Raw genomic sequence first — 16992 nt, 5'->3', positions numbered from 1 at the left:
TGTGTGTGTGTGTGTGTGTGTGTGTGTGTGTGTGTGTGTGTGTGTGTGTGTGTGTGTGTGTGTGTGTGTGTAAAATTCTGTTATATATATACATACATATATATGTATATATTATTCTGCAGGAATGCTCTTACAATTGAATTATCGTGTATAATTATCGTGTATAAATGATCGAGCACGGCGCTCGAGAGTCTCTTCTAGAAGGAGAGACGCACGTAGAGAAACATATGCATTCTTCATTTTACTCGCGGAGAGTCGCGCGCCGCAACAATCATGATTGAATTAATAAAGCCGCTGCGTTTCCCGTGCAGAATAAACTGAATTTCTGGATTTTGTTTCATCTCGTCTCACTTCGCAAAGTAGAATGATTGACCCGAGAACTACGGCGGGAATATTAATCAGAGATGATACATTTCGCAGTTATATTCGTGGCACAGCTACGTTTTTTGTCAGTTCCTCTTTCTTTTCCCCTCTCTGCGTAATACAAAAGAGAGACTACCTATATATATCCTCCTCCTCCTCCTATATAAAAAATCCATGTGTACCGCGAAGTGCGCGTTTTGATATCGAATGTATCGGATCTATTGTTGCCTCTTTTCCGCGTTGCCGATTGGTTGGTTGATTAATCGAGATTGAGTCGAATCGAATCGGCAAGATCGAGAGAGTAAATAATAAAAAGCGATTTTGAGACAGTTCGTTGTATATGTAGAGAAAATTAAAAACGTAACTAAAGTCACGTGACAGGAAAGAGTAGAAAAACAACACGTGAAAATAACGTGACTGTAATTTATATTATATATAACATTAAATAATGCATATTATACATATAATTTATTATATATTTATAATATTATACTTTACATTATATTATATGTATTATATACATACTACAGAGTAATGTCACTGACCTCCGCCGCGCGACTTTGGCGGGGTCACTGACCTCGGCCGCGCGGCCTTGGCGGGGTCATTGACCTCGGCCGCGTGGCCTTGGCGGGGCACTGACCTCGGCCGCGCGGCCTTGGTGAGGGGGGTCACTGACCGCGGCGGGGTCAATGACCTCGGTCGCGCGACTGCGGTGGAGTCATTGACCTCGGCCGCGCGACCGCGGCGGTGTTACTGACTTCGGTCACGTGATTACGGTATATATATATATATATATATATATATATATACATTTACATATATACATATATGCGTATGTGTGTGTATTATATATAGATATAGAATATTACATATAATATATATAATATTCTCTTTTTTACCCTTTTCCCTGTCACGTGTTGTTTTTCTCTCTCTCACTATTTTTTGAGTTTGATTTTCATGCGTTATTTCTGACATTTCTCATATGTGTATTATATGATTTATAAGACATATATACTATCTGTCATCGCGGTGACAGGTTGTGTTCACTGACAACACGTTAAATAAAAATAACAATAGCGTGCGCGTAGCGCGCTCCTGTGTTGTACTAGTCCTACCAAAAAAGCGTGTGCAAATAATCAGAATTGATTCTATCAATCTTGATTGTTACCTCTTTTCCGCGACGTTGTTTGGACGTCTCGGTGACGTTTCTCGGATAATGTGTTTCTCGATTCATGTCATACTGTCGTACGTGTACTAGCTGTTATCGCGGTGACATGTTGTGTCTACTGACGGAATATGTTAAAATAAAAATAATAGCGTGCGCGTAGCGCGCGTCTGTGATGCGCTAGTAATTATTGAAATTATTATCCAAAAATAATTAGAAATCTCACGCGTAATAAAAAAAAAAAAAAAATAGATATCTCGTATACGTCTTGCGCTAAATTAGAAGCGACGAAATAGAGAAACAGCTTTAAATAACGTCACTGCACGTATAAATAGCATAGAAAATTACGAAAGTCACGGATCCCAGGTGACCCCGGATGATCTCCTTTATCACCGACGACCACCGACGTGTTTCGTTTTGAGGTGGGTACGCGGAACCCCCACTCCGCCGTACGTCTCGGGGTTTCAGCAGGCCCCAGCGTGGCGAATCGCTGTCGTATCTTGAGATTTTCGGGATAGGTGCGCGCGCGCGCACGCACATCGCGCGATCCGAGTATACAAAAAAAAAAAAAAAAAAAAATCGTGCAAGGTCCTGGAAAAAAAGCAAAGCGTTCTTTTTTTGCGTGTGTAGGTGGACTTTTATGGCGGTTGATTATCTGATTTATAATCTCAATTCGCGGAGCCCTGTCCGAGAGCTCCAATATAAGAGGCCGAGGATTCTGATCGAGTTCAAAAATGATCCTCCCGTTGCCGAGACGAAAATGTGCGGATATTTTTTTTTTTTTTTTTAATTTTAATTTAACAGTAGTACCGATGTTCCCCTGAATCGACAAAGAATCAAATTTCGACTATAGTTTTTATGGTCATGTTGTGATGCGCGGCGTATATCTGTGCGACTCGCGAACGCGTATACATGTAATAATAACTCAATGGCAATCAGAGTTTAATGAAGAATAAGAAAATTATGCCCAGGAGCTGTTTTAAAAACTTTGCAAAAACTAGATACCCATCTTATACGCCCCCGGTCATTAAGTCTCTGAAGTTTGAGGATTTATCTCCGCTGTATCTCTCTTGCCGCTGTGTGCCGCGCGGCTTTTCGGTTAATCAGAGATCGCGAATTTTATGATCGTTGATGCGATCGTTAAACGCGATCGCACCACACCGGCATACGCGCCGAGGAAGACGACCGCCGACTTGCGGCAGTCAAGACGACGTCGGAGATTCATCAGACGCCGCTATACCGCCCGAGGATATAGTCTTTTTTATTTTTTATTGTTTTCGGTATCTAGATCGATTCTTTGTGATTACACTGTTGTTCCATGGAAACAAACCCCCACACAAGGAAAAAAACTGAGGAATTAGAAAAATCTTTTTTTTTTTTTTTTTTTTTTCTAAAAGGATTTCGCGTGAGAAATTTCGACTTGAAGACACCGCGTCATTGGCGTAAAGTCACTATACATCTCACGTGTCAGTTCGAGGAGGTGACACACGAAGCCACGAAGTTGACGAATGTGCCAAGATCGGTCGGGAATGACTCGACGGATTGTTCGCTAGCATTCCCAGCGGTGGTCCCGGTGTGCGCCTGCACGCAGCCTGGATTGATGGATCTTGACCTCTCAAAGAAGTGTTTCGGTACGCCTTTCGGGTTATGATAGATTTGTGCGCGCAACCTAATACGGTCTTGGGAATCGCGGGTGAATACCGATCGCGACCCGTCAATTCATCGCGCGTCGCTCTCTCTGGAAACTCGTGCTTATTAAAAAAAAAAAAAAAAAGGCAAAGATTTTTAAGTTTGAACATTTTCGTTTGTATCGCGTCTCGCTTTTTTTTCCCCATCAAACTTCGCACGAGATGCACGACATATAAAGATGTGATGTCGTGTGATCGCGACACCACAAGTAATACCGTTTACAGTTAATTTGCCGTGCCGTGCGGCGTGGCGTGCTATCTCCTGTATATTCGTTGGTGGTCCAACGTATCAAAGATCTCAATCATTTATTTGTGTCGGTGGATACACTCAGCGTTCGCGTCTATCTGTCGTTTCGTGCATTGTACACGGATTTTACCTCTCTCATGCCGCGCGCGCGCGCGCGGAGACGCGCGTCACGACGTTACAAGTCGATTTTATATTGCATATACGTCGTCCCATTACATAATAACCTCCGCTGCCATCCGCCGGGAAAGAGAAAGAGAGAGCCGATACTCTACGTATACGATTATCGGTATTCGATCGATAGACGTCTACACCGACAACCGTCGCCGTAAAGTTCGCCGCGTAATCGATCTTCGTACGGAAGATCCCTTTGGTCTCGCCGCCATTCATCCCTACCCCCTCGAACGAATGCGGCGAACCCCGTATTTCCGCTCGTAACGTCCGGTTACACGACACGGATATATGTCAAAAGAAAAACAAATCTTCGTGTGTGACGTGTCACAGGCTCGAAAGTGTATTTTTTTTAATTTTTTTTTTTTTTTTTATACGAACATTTATCATACGTGTGTAACGCTAAAATTTTCTAATAGATCTACACTCTCGAGCGAGAATTTAACGAGAGTCCTCTCTCTTTTCCGCGTCCGAACAGAACGCGCATATCGCGCAATAACGAAATCCCCATTCCACAGTCCACCCTAAAGTTTAGCGATCTCTAATGAACTGCCCGTTAGTTAGCTCAGTTCTCTTTCCGTCTCTCTCTCTTTCTGTCTCTCTCTTTTCGTCTCTCTCTCTCTTTCTCTCTATTTCACTCTCTTTCTCATCCCATGTATGTATGTACGTTGCGTGTGGCCGTACTGAGCGACAGATATATAATGTGTACCTACCATGTATACACCAACCCATTCTCAGCAGATATGGCGAGAGAGAGAGAGAGAGAGAGAGAGAGAGAGAGAGAGCTTTGAAATGCGGAACGCGCGATACGTACATGTAGACACAAATAAATCCTGTTAGCTAGTACGCCGGCACGAGTGCTGCAAAGCCGAATTTTCGTTGCTCGGCTCACATCTGTGAATATTTGCCTGTGGGTAGCACATTACACCGACCCGCTGGTGCAACCCGCGCTTGTAACTACTGACAACCCCCTGGCTCTCTCTCTGACTCTCTCTCTCTCTCTCTCTCTCTCTCTCTCTCTTTCTCTCCCTCAACTCCGCTTTAACCCGAAGTACACGACGAGCTAAATCCGTCGCGTACACACACGCGATTCGAATTCGCACACGTTGCCGTTTCTTCCCGCCCGCTTTAGGAGACACTGAAAATTTACATCTTTTTACGGGATTACAATTGGGGGAAGGGAAAACGCGATCGGATTAAGTACGACGCTTACAACTGTAATAACAGATTCCTGAATCGACTGAGCGCTTTATGACTGGTATTAGGTGCGCAGTTTTATTCGCGGTGCCTTTATACAGAGTGTTTGAAAAATTTTGACAAAGCCGAAGTGTCAAGGTAGATCGAGTTTGAACCGAAAAGTATCATTTTGCAAAATTCGCAATAATTATTAAATTATTAATTAATGTGAACCAATGAGCGCGTGAGAAGCGATGGTGCACACTCTGTAGGAGGGCTGTGTGATTTTCAGTTGTAAAGAAAAATGACTTACCTCATGCAATGTCTTAGCGAAAAAAAGACGGAGCAAACAAGCGAGCGGTGTATGACACAGCTTTTTGCGATCTGTTGATTTTCACGGCGATACAACTGAAAATCACACACCTGTAGAGACCATCGCTTCCCACGCAGTCATTAGCTTACGTTAATTAATAACTCCATAAATATTGCAAATTTTGCAAAATAGTAAATGACTTTCAAATTGACTCAATCTTCAAAATTTGTCAGACACTCTGTTTATATATATATATTCGAGTGTCTTGTCTATTTTAAAACTAAATATTTTCCGCCCCGTTGCGGTTGTTTGCAAGTGTGGATCTCTAGGTGTTCAAAACGCCATACGTCTTGGTGAAGCAAACGACATAATTTCATAAACCAGTCGTGAGTACAATAGCGTTCGAAAAGTAACATTTGAGGTTTTTCGCTTTTCAATTAAAAAAAAAATCTTTCTGAAGTCGCGGGAATGATTTGTTCTGTTTTGGGTGAAGGTGTTGTAATTTACAACATGCAAAAAATAATATCAGAAGTTTCGGAGTGAAAATTTTTATTTGCTGAATCGAGAACGTCTCGGCTAATCAACAAAGTTTGAAGATGAAGAACTCGAATAGTTTTTTAAATGAAAACTCTGTTCAACTTGAACACTGAGTTTGCACTGCAGCCATCAACGTATATCTTTGCGTTTTTATCAGTGGGGGAAAAAGAGCAGATAAATATTGCATAAGCGAAGATACGATAGCTTTGGTGATAGGATTTGACAAAAAAAAAAAAAAATTTTCGGCGCGATACGCATATCTTTGCTGATAGGATTTAAAAGAAAACATTTTTTCTACAAAATTATTACATAGATAATGAGAAATGAGTGTTGTACAAACTATATGTTAATAAACATTAACACTGTGAAGCTCAGTATTCGTGCGAAGAAGCTTTTTACTGCGTATTATATGAAGAGTATAAATAAAGATGTGGTATATTATATGACTTGCTGACCCCAGCACATCCTGATCGGACTAATTACTACGGCACCAATAGCAAATTATCCGTTTGTGCGATGCATTAGAGCAAAAAGGAATCAGGTATACTGACCACGGATCGAGGCAAGTTATTTTGTAAACAACTTTTATAGTCGCATGACGCAAAGAGGACGAAGGACTCCATTTATAAATTGGGTTTGAAACTTCTTTTTTTGTATATTTTTTATCAACTTTATCTAATCTTTTTAAATTATTCATTTGTTCCGAATTGTTGCGACATTACCTGGCTAAGACATTTCGAGATAGCGAAAGAAAAATTATCAACGATTTCACTCAAAATAGTATCTTTCACAAGAGGATTCGTTTCAGCTGTCCGATAGATCGAGTAGCGTTTGAATTTTGTAAAAAAAAAGGCACCGAATCAAATTGAAAGAGCATCTACCTACTTTCCTCTCAATTCCCTACTGTGTCTGTTGATTTTTCTTTCTTATCATCGATTATGTTCTTGTACAAGTTGACACGTCGCCGAAGACGACGCTTCAAGCGGGACAGTGGAAATCGCTTGTCGAAGACTCGCTGCAGTTAATCAGTAGATATAATGCACACGCGAGTTCTTTGATAGTCAGTCGCTTCGCTCGATTTCGCATTTTTTCCGTGTCGGATCCTGTTTTCTCTTAATTATGTAGGCACATACTGTGACTCGCGCGCCGTCCCGTGACCTTTTGTTCGCACACGTAATTAACACACATACGTCGACGGTACGATAAAAGAAAATATTATAAGGGTTCTTTGTACGGGCGCATTATCGTGTTTCACATATAAATTATGTATGTGTGTACATACGCGCGCGACAGATCGCAAATTTATATAATGAATCATTGAGCGCTTCGAAAGGATGATATTATCTTGCAAATTTTAAGTATCCAGAATTGCCTGATGATTGTCCGAGAGAGAAATAACGAATTCTCTTGCAATTTAATTTAATTTTGCATCTTTGTTCGAACGTTGGTCGAACAATGGCGGAGTGCGTGAAGCGCAAAAATGATGGGGGACGAGATTGCTAAAATTTCGCGAGAAGGGAAACTCCGCGAGTCGCTGAAAACAAGGGAGAAAGAAAAGCGGGCGAAGGGGTTGCCGAGAGGCGGGAACCCTCTTTTAATTTTCTTTTAGCCGCCGCGTGAGCAGCTAATTTGCGGTTACGAACTCGGTTTGACAGGAAGGAAGCGAGGGATGGAAGGAAGCGATTGAGGAGCGAAGGGATCGCGAAGAGATGTAAAAGAAGAAATAAATTTCTCTCCTTGTGATTTGCATGCAACGAATTTCCAATTCGATATCGGACCGTTCTTTGATGCTTTGCAAAGCCGATCGCGGCTTGATTAACGCGCGATTGCACGTATTTTCTCCGATCGTAATTTTTTTCCTCTTTCGTATCGCGTCGACGCGGTCTGTCTCGCTATTATTGCTGTCTCGGATGCGAACGAGGTGATAAGATTGATATGTCCGCGTTACTATAATTTACAATAATTTTAGGTTTTAAAAGTCTGTGTGACTTTTTCCTGTCAAAGATTATGTTGATTTTTCGTCGCTTCGTCGTCGCTTCATGAATACACATCGGGCAAAGTTCGGCGCGCGTTTGCAAAGGCGTACTATTTTTCGCCGGCACAAAGCGCGAGGGAACAAGGACACTCGCGTGGGTACGCGCAGGATATGCGTAGGTGCGTGAAGGTCGGTAACAGGATTACGAAGGGTGGCCGCGGGGGGAGAGAAGTTCGCATAGGGGCTGCAGACTCGACGGAGGGGTGCCGACAAGTGGACCGAATAATATTGCATGGTGAAAGGGAACCGTGTCTAAAAGGAGAATCGTGGTGGATCTGAAAAGCCCGAGGTCACTCGGTATCCGACTATAACACGATCGTCGATAGTTCATTTAACGTCGCGCGAATTTCACGTCGAATGCGAGCGAGTAGCGACAATTTTGCGAGACAGTTCGCAATAAATACGACGATCATGTAACATAAATAATCAATCGAGAAAAGTGGCTGATGTGTGTTAGAAGAAGAATCGATGGAGCACACAATCGAAAAGTGCGTCGCGATCGCGTTTTTCTACCGCGATCATTGAAACTGTATCCTTTCGGGAATTACAGGACTTGAGTTCTTTCCTCGCGTTAATCCGCCCGTAAGTCCTACGTACTCGTCGAATTGATCAATCGACTGCACTGCGGTCGAGGGTGCATATTCAGCGGATATATATATGAACAGACTGGTGAACCGATCAGACGGTAATATCTCTTCATGTATGTTCGCGCGCACAAGAAGAGCGCAAAAGAATTGTTATTTTACAATCTCTTATATATATACGCGACAGCATCGGAGAGATGGAGAGATAGAACAGAAAAAAAAAAAAAATATGTATTCTCACAACGCTATAGCGTTTTCTCGTAAGATAAAAGATATTCCGCTCGCGTGTAATACGCTCGGATTCGGGAGATGTTTGGAATCCGGGATTTGGAATTTTCGATATTCCGTCAGGATGAAAGAGAGACAACAGCGGGAGGAGAAACGAAACCCCTCGGGTTCGCGGGTTGATATTACGTGCTGCGCTTGTGTATTCGCGAGCATCGCAAAACTACTGTCGTAACACGGCGACGAGAAGGGAGAAAGGCACAGAAGAATGAAATGATCGAGTTATGCCTGATTGCCGCTTGTTGTTCCAGCCCGATAAACCGGACCCGGGCCGAATTCATCCCCGCGCGGCGCGTTTCCCCAATTTCGCCGAATTCAGCCTACATCGCCCTTCGTCGATAATCGTCTCTCGAAGGAGATCCTCGCTCCTTCAAGGATGTACGATAAATGCGCGCGATCGACGCGATGCAGCCGGGAAACAATTTCCTTTAACTCGTACCAATCGCGCGAGTTCCGATAGGACGCGAATTTTTTTCCGAACTTAGAAAGCTTAATTTTAACAACGACGATTGTTGATCGCGCGCCGCTCGAAATCGCTCAAATTTAATCTGTTCTCTTTGAAGAAACGTTGCCATTACATATACAATGCTCCAAATTTCTCAATATATTTACATAATTGGCATCGATATGTCGCGGCGCGCCACTTGTTGTGGCACGCGTGTCGTCTCTCTTTCTCAAATCCCTTGGGAATATTTTTGAGCCATCGACCAGAAGCTCACGGTTGTCAACGACGGTTAATTCAGCGTGTAACCGTACGCGGGATCGAGTTAACGTTAAGATCAAATTGGATTTGGCGCCGGCGCTGGCCCAGCTAAAACTTAGTCATCCGGCAGGACCCTCTTAATCCGTTTACGCTCCTTCGTTTCTGGATCCTGTCGTCTACTGCGTCTCCGCGGCTACGTTGACAGAGAAATAAAGAGAACGGAAACGGGGAGAAAGAGGTAAAAAGAAAAAAGATCGCTTCATTGAGACGGAGGAGAGGAATACATAGCGTCTGTACGGATATCGATTCAATAGAACGCCCGAATTAAATACGGGTGAGAGAAAAAGAGAAAGAGAGAGAGAGAGAGAGAGAGAAAGACACAGAAAAAGACAGAAAAAGAGAAAGAGAAGTAATATCCGTTTTTCGAAAAGTGCCGACGCCGGTGAAATTCGCCGCGCGTCAAACGCGAAAGAACGGACTTCTCGTCAGCATTGCTCTAAGAGCGAAAGAACTCTTTTGCGTGTTAATTTAATCTGTTTAAAATGTTTTCCGCAGAATAATTAAAGCTACAATAAAGTTAAAACTTACTTTTTAATTGTATAGATATTTTTATATTCTAACACAGATATATATAATTGCCGCATTGAGATAACACGAGTAGTTAGTGCGACAACTTTTTATTCACGGCATTTCGGAAATCGACATTTTTCTCTTCTTCGAAGAAAATACTTGGGCAATCTTATTGGCAACGGGATCTCGCCGAGGCCACTTATCCATAAAATTTCCGGAAGATTCGCGACGATTCGCGGGGCGTTGCGGAGGCGGCATGGAACGGACACGCCCAGCGTCGCGACGCTTTTATCGATCAACAAGAGCACGGCCGATGTGTACGCCAACGGCCATTTTACTTTTCCGTCGACTGATACGAGACTTGCTACCGCGAAAAGCGGAGTAGCTCGCGCGATGTCGCACACGATTTTCTTTCTCATAACGCATAATATCTGTGTCAACGTTGACTTTGTTATTTCACACACGCGAAAACAACACGCGTGCGGAAAAAAAAACTCGGCAACATTTCGATCCGCGCAAACGTACTGACACAGTCCGCGAACGTTCAGAGATTGCGTTAACTTCTGTGTGTCTTGATTCGCGAGCTCGTCATTCGAATTAATGAATTTAAACGCCCCGATCGTCGATACGCAAACACGGTCTTTTTATATGCAAGCAAGGAGCGGTCATTATCGTATTAGACCCTTAAGTGAGTATAGGCCAGTGAGGAGAAATTATTGATTCCCGCGTATCTCTCCGTGTGTGTACAGAGCGTTATCATATTTATGGTCGGTGCTGGGAGCGCGCGACACGAAAACCGCATTCATTGGCGCGCATATTTTTAAATACTAATTCGATATGTGTTCTCCCTCGCTTGATCCTGCTCGTTTCTGTGCGTAAAGCTCTTCTTTCGTTCAAGATACGCGGATTACCGACTCGTACGCGCGCTCGCCTTATCCGGCAAACGACACGAGAACGGCTTGGCACGGGAGGCCATCCAGATCAAAGTAATCGCCCCGAATCTCGATCCATGCAAATGACTCAATAAGAAGCCCTTGAGAACCCTTTTTTTTTTGCTGTCTTATTTTGCCGCGTCTCGAAAAAATGTGTACAAAATTTTTATTCTCTCCTTTACAACCGACGGTCTCTTCTTCTTTCCCTTTCCTTCCCTTCGGTTTGCATCGTTGACGCTTTTGACTTCGCCCCGCGAAAGGAGGATTCTCTGCGGCATCTCTCGTGATACACTTTCGCGGTTGCGAGCAACAATACGACGAGAGATCTCGTCGACGCAGAGACGAAAGTGGACGACGACTCGTCGCGATGCGACGGGCTGTATGTTCGCTGATTCGTAAGGAATAATCGGATTACCGCTCGCTACCACCGCACGCGGCAATTCATTGTGCGTGCACGGTGACTCGAGAGGGATGAAATCCAGAGCTAGAGCTCCAGCTCGTGTACCGGCGCGTTTTCTCGGCGCGACGACGAGAGCCCCCTTTTTTTCGAGCGAGACGCGCTCGAATCGGGCGGGGAGTGCTCCAAATGAATCTGATTCTGAGCTTCGAACACGCCGCGACACGTGGCCTTTTGCGTCATTGCATAATGTAATATCGGTCTTGCACGCTCCCGCGTAGTTCCGCGATCTCCGTCGAGGCACTGTCGTCAGTGATTTCGTCTCTCGATCCCACACGCGGGCACGTCGATTGTGATCGCACCGATGTTCGTTCGCGTGAACGCGAACGGACGCGTTTTCGAACGTGTCTTGAAGCGAACTTCTATTTCTATCTCTCTACGCGTTTAACGTTTTTTTTACGCAAATTTTCAAATTTTCCGTCACGTCAAAATTTCACGCGTTTCCATTTATATCGCGAACGATCACGCGAGAGCTCATTTTTTCGCGGTGCGTGTCCGTAGCATGACTCGATTTTCAGAGCCAACGGTTCCACGATGGCAACTGACAATCGACAATCGACGAAAGACGATCTTATCGGCGTCGCATCTCTCGTGTCGCTAATTATCGCGAATATTATCGGCGTACACAAGCGAGCCGCTTCGCGCCGCGCCGACTTCATCATTCGCGCTGAATCATTCCGGGGCGGCTTTATTAGGTTCCGATGCACGTGCGATGCCGAGGCGGAAGCCGTGCGCGCGTTCCCATCGCCGGAGGATTTCTGCTACCCGTAGGAAATATATCGTATCCATCGTGTACGTGTACATGGGCAAGAAGAAAGACAGATGTGCGCAAGGGTTAAACTGCACCGCGTCGATACGGGATATAAATGAAAGGAAGCGCAGAGAGACATTCTGCGATGTGTGTTTGACAATTAAACACGCTAAGCTTTAACTCTTTTTGTCTTGTACAATATGAGTGAAAAGAAAATAATAAAAAATATACAGTTGTTCAGAATCCGCGCAGAATTAGCGAAACTGATAGATCGGGATGTGTGAATGTCTCTAATCTCAGGAAGAGAAATGTTTGGAAAACAAACTCTAAAACAAAAAAAAGTCCGACTTAAAATGACCCATTCGTTATTATTTTTTCCGCGTTATCTTCCGTCCTAAGTAACTATTCGACGCGTAATATCGATCGTTAGTTGTCCGAAGGAGAAGAAACGATTAGTGTGAACCAAGCGTGTGTTGCTTCGTTGAATCGAAACCGTGGCATTCTCGCTCGATGACGAAACGATCTGGTGCTATTGCAGGTGAGCGGAACAGAAATAGTTTCGGCATGCGCTACCAAAACTCACTCGTTATTATGCCGCGACCCTTGTCATCGTCCTATAACTCGAATATTAATCAAGAGTGACGGCCTTCCACACTTGACCTCGGAATCGTGTCAGAAAAAAAATTCGAGTGTACAAAATAAAAGTGTCATCCTTTACCACTTGCGCGTTTGTCACGTTTATAAATTTTAGTTGGCCGCTGTAGCGCAAGACGCGCCTGGCGCATGAGAAAGCGCTATGGTTTTTCGATCAATTTTGCCGATAACATTCAGAAAAGAAACAGTTTCGCGAATTTTACGTCGTTCGGAGATCGATCTTCTTGCCACCTGTGCAATTATCGACGTGTTTTCTTCGGACAATATTTGATTCTGTTTGCTGAAATATGTTTCTCGACTCGCGCCAGCACGCACTTCACCTTTCATTTCGCGCTTGAATAAATATGTTGTATCTAGTGGTTTTCGCAATTTCTAACTCGCGATTGCACGCATGATATGCAAAAGCTGCTTGTAACATGCCTCACTGCTACTTTTGTAGCAATAATTAAATTAAATTTTTTATTTTATATCGAGCGCGAAAAAATGTCTTTTATTGTGTAAAAAAATTGGAGGATAGAAAACTCTCTCTCTCTCTTTTTCTCTCTCTTTCTCTCATAGAATATATTGCAAGAAAAAATAGAGAAGGAGAAAGAGAGAGAATGCGGGAGGTTTGCAGGGTGGAAGACTGGTTTTGGTAAGGTCGAGCACAGTTTTGACGATAACGAGCGGATTTGCAATCACGACTATATTGTGCAGGATCCTGCTGTTAGCTAACTTCAAGAGGGATGAAACACATAGGCACTCTGAGATCACAGAGCAGGAAGCTGAATGTAGGATGTGCGAACGGAGGATGAGAGAGAGTGTCGCGTCGGTTCTCTATTATCGCAGCGCGATCGTTCGCGCGTTTTCAGTAAGAAAACGTACAAACTAGCAAAATCACAAAAATTTATAAATTAATGTGTAAAATTTGTCTTTTTTTTTATCTCTTTTTTTTTAATAGTTTGATCGTGTGTTTGGATTAAAAAAAATGTTAAATTGTTTTCTTCGAAACAAGTCGGCCGCAAATTGATCACAAAGATTTTATTACGTCGTCGTGAGAGATTTAAAAGAAACGTTCGTGAAAACTGTTTGTCAGATCAAGGCCGGCCGTTTGTAATTTCTCCTTCAGTTGCCATCGACTGTGCAACTGTTTCGTGCGGTCTATGTAAAAGACGCGTAATAAAGTGCGCACGTCATTGAACACTCACTCATCGATCGAGTCAGTGAGCCGGATTTTTTTTTTATTTACGTTACAACATGCAGGCTGTTTGCACAGCAGGTGGTTAGCATTGCGACGTGACGCGCAGACTTTCTCAAACTTGTATATATCCCTTAGTAGAAACTCGGAAAACGACAATAGAGTTTACAGAGCCTTTCAGAGTTTTTGGATCTTATGACCATGTTTACCACACTAGCTAAACAGAGTCAGGTAAATTATTCGGACAAGTCTGCAGGTGATCATTCTAATGATAAATTGTACAAACCAGATATTCATTTTATAATAAAATTGAGGGTTTCATTAAAATGCAAAGAATCAATGAGGGCAAAAAAGGCAAAGAAGACAAATACCTTCCTATTGTCCTGTACAATACCAAGAACATCCGAAGATACTTGCCTTCGTTTTTTTTATCTTACAGCAGCTGATGTTTATTATTATAATCTATTTACAGCATATTTGCAGTCTGTTTGCAGTTAAACATCTTATATATATATATTGTCTTATTTTGTTGAGACTGAATCCTTTTCTTATTACTTTGTAAGGAAACGCGTTTTCTTTCTTCTCATATTATTTAATTGAGATTTAAAATCAATAAAGCGAAGTTTAGCCGGTCAATGAGAGTCAACGCTAAATGTTCGTCCATATACATGTATATATTCAGCGTTGACTCTCATTGATTGATTATTTAAACTTTGCGTTATTGATTTATTTTTTCCTTTCACATATTCTTTTTTTTTTTTGCAGTTTGTCATAGTCATCTTTATGAGTCACTTTTAATCAATAGACTTGGCTATCATTATGTATCCGAAATCACAGCGGCTTTACGCATCGATACTACTTTCTCAAATACTTGCGCAACTTCCGCCGCTGAGACCTGTTATTAATTATCCAATTTTTTCTTCGTTGCTTTAAAAGACGCGCGAACGATTGCCGTTATATTTTTCGATGACCGTCGTCGGCCAAAGGCTCTCGATCGCATCAATGGATTTTACTCGAATCGGCTCATGGACGTACCGCTGGTTCATGTTGTCGTATTCGATTTGTTTGATATCAACAAGCTGGAACCCTGCGGTTACGCCATAAGGTCGTAGGATCTTTGTTCATTTGACTTTGCCACTGGAATAATTCAACCGCTATTTTTCTCGCTTTATGTCGGGTAAGCGTTACTAATGCCTCGTTTTCGGAGAAGAAGCAAAGAAAAGGCCAACGCACATGCTGGTTAATTTATATCGATTTTTCGAAATATTGAAAAAGTAATACGCGACGTTTTTTCTGAATCGTATATTATTCACAGATAAAAAAAATGAAAGAATTTGTGATAAAAAAAAAAAACTATGTCTCTTACAAGATAATTAAAATTTTTTTTAATAGGTGTTTCACATAACTCGCGGATTTATCTGTATAAAATATAATTTATAATCGATAGAATGGGATTAACAATATCTTCGATAATATGATTTGAATACTCCAATAATGGTTTGTCAATCGGTTATTTTTCTAAGATAGTCGAATCTATTTTGAAGAGCAAAGTATTTCACGGGTCATGAATCGCATGGGCAATAAAACTTGTGGGGAAAGGATGGAATCGAAAACTCGCTTGACAGTTTTTCCGTGACGCGAGAGAAATTCATATTCATTTTGGGCGTGGATGCGAGAGAGTGCGTGTGTCTCATAAGCTTCGAATGCTGGGTCGTGAAACATACATCAGAAGACTGGACATATTTTGTATACGCCACGTGTGTGTGTGTGTGTGTGTGTGTGTGCGCCATGGTTGACGGTAAACATACATATAAAAAGATAGAAATAGTATAGACGAGAAGAAGGATATAACAGTGATAAAAGCCACCAGTCTATTCGAGAATGATTTACGGCTTGGACTTCGGCGAGCGTGAAAACACAAACAGGTGCGTTAGGCTTCTTCGAATAGTCATCTTTCTTTTACTATGATTAAAAAGGACCTATTTTTTTATATACATATGTACATATAATTATATATATGTATACATATATAACATATATATGTACATATAATTTAATTTTATATACATACACACTTACGCAAATAGTTTTTAATAATAATTATTAATATATATTAAATTTTTTATATTTTTTCACAATTATTAGCATATATATTATATATTTCTTATATTTCCTCTAACATTATTGCTAAATTTTAGCTAAAACTTGGTGCGAGAACACAAAATGTTTCTACGAAAAACAATTTGATTTGCTTAGATTTAATTTTATAAGAGAAGGGAGATATTTTCGTAACGCTACCTATAGTAAAATAAAATAAAAACTTGTGCGGAGGATACACACCGAGAGAGAGCGAGCGCTTTTTCCTCAATCGCGGAGAACGCTGATATTGGATGTGCCCGGACTTGTAAACGAAGTTTGCGCGAAGACTCGGGCTGCAGCAGGAGTTTGCGAATCACCGCTGAAATTCCATTCGACAGTTTGGCTGCCGACAATAAGGCACCCCAGTAGCGGCGCGATTCACCGTCTACCTCCTACGAGTATATATCCTGTCCAACTCATACACACACGTACGCTCTGTCACTGGGTGCGTGTGCACTACTCTGGCCGAGGAAGCTGTGGGCGGGTAGCATGGGCGGAGCTTGCTCGAGCTCTCACCCCAACCCGAGTCCCACGTACCGGCGATTCCTCCCTATCCTCTCCGTGCCATCTATTATCACCTACCTATCCTACCAACCCCCATCAGAACCGGCACATACGTAAGGTATAACGTGTGAGTTTACGTTGTCACCTATGATAGCTTCAATGTACTTCTACGCGTCAAATCTTAATGCTGATTCTTTTGAGACTGTCTTGCTCGTAACAGACATTGTCACATGGGAAGTCTCCAAGAAAAGTTACATCAATTTAAATACTTTCAAAAAAATTTCGTTCTACAATAATAATTTGGATGGAAGAAATGTCTCTCGGTGACTTTCTCTATTTATTCCAAAGACAAATCTTGAGCTACTACTAACCCTCATAAGCAATCAAACTACCACTAACGTGGGACTATGACACGTGCACGAGTGTGCGAGTGTACTGGTGTCTATCCCCACGCACGAGACATGCACAAGTCCCGTCCCTGCGTCCATTGAGACAGAAGTAGGGGGCAGAATCCAGTACGTCAGTTTCCTCTGAGCATCGGCTC

Source organism: Pseudomyrmex gracilis, unplaced genomic scaffold (assembly GCF_002006095.1).
Source record: "Pseudomyrmex gracilis isolate BER0280 unplaced genomic scaffold, ASM200609v1 scaffold_92, whole genome shotgun sequence".
Classification (NCBI taxonomy): domain Eukaryota; kingdom Metazoa; phylum Arthropoda; class Insecta; order Hymenoptera; family Formicidae; genus Pseudomyrmex; species Pseudomyrmex gracilis.
The sequence above is the reverse complement of the archived record's forward strand: the minus strand, read 5'-3'. Positions refer to the sequence as shown.